Source organism: Nannospalax galili, unplaced genomic scaffold (genome assembly GCF_000622305.1).
Source record: "Nannospalax galili isolate Female #2095 unplaced genomic scaffold, S.galili_v1.0 scaffold706, whole genome shotgun sequence".
NCBI lineage: Eukaryota > Metazoa > Chordata > Mammalia > Rodentia > Spalacidae > Nannospalax > Nannospalax galili.
This window is the reverse complement of record NW_008354694.1, coordinates 937,785-938,582: the sequence shown is the minus strand read 5'-3', so window position 1 is coordinate 938,582 and position 798 is coordinate 937,785.

Below are 798 nucleotides of genomic sequence, written 5' to 3'. Positions count from 1 at the left end.
ATACCCACATTCTTTCACTATCTTGGGGGGAGGGTGAAGTGGGGTGCTGAGGGATCAAGGCCAGGTGCTAGGTCACCAGAGGGACACACAGCTCAGTGAGTTTGTTTACACTATAACTTTTGTTTGCAAGGTTAGATAAAAGTCAATGAGTCCAGATTATTTTCCTACTATCAGAGTCACGTCCTTTCAGATGTCTCCTGTGCTCCTGAGTCAGGTGCCACTCATTATTTTATTGAACCAGGTTCCGCAGCATTGACTGGGGAAGTAGAAGCTAGGATCCATGCTTATCGGAGAACTTTGCCCTTTGATCCCTAGGTCTAGAATATCTCACACACAAGTTCAAGCAGACTTCTCCAGTCTTCTTACTGTTTGCACTGAAGACAGCAGGCTGCTTTCAGAGCTTAGACATGTTAATGAAGCATACCCACATTCATTCACTATCTTGGGGGGAGGGTGAAGTGGGGTGCTGAGGGATCAAGGCCAGGTGCTAGGTCACCAGAGGGACACACAGCTCAGTCAGTTTGTTTACACTATAACTTTTGTTTGCAAGGTTAGATAAAAGTCATGAGTCCAGATTATTTTCCTACTATCAGAGTCATTGTTACATTTGTCTTTGAGGATTCCAGCTCCCAGGTTAACAAGATTACCATTATGGTAACCAGTGTACTATGGTATACTATCTTTATTTACTTAAAAAGAGGTCCAATTGGACTTCAGCAAACGAGCAAAGGCAATCCATGCGAAGATGCTCTTTTCAACAAATGGGACTGGAACAACTGGGCAGCCACATCTGAAAAG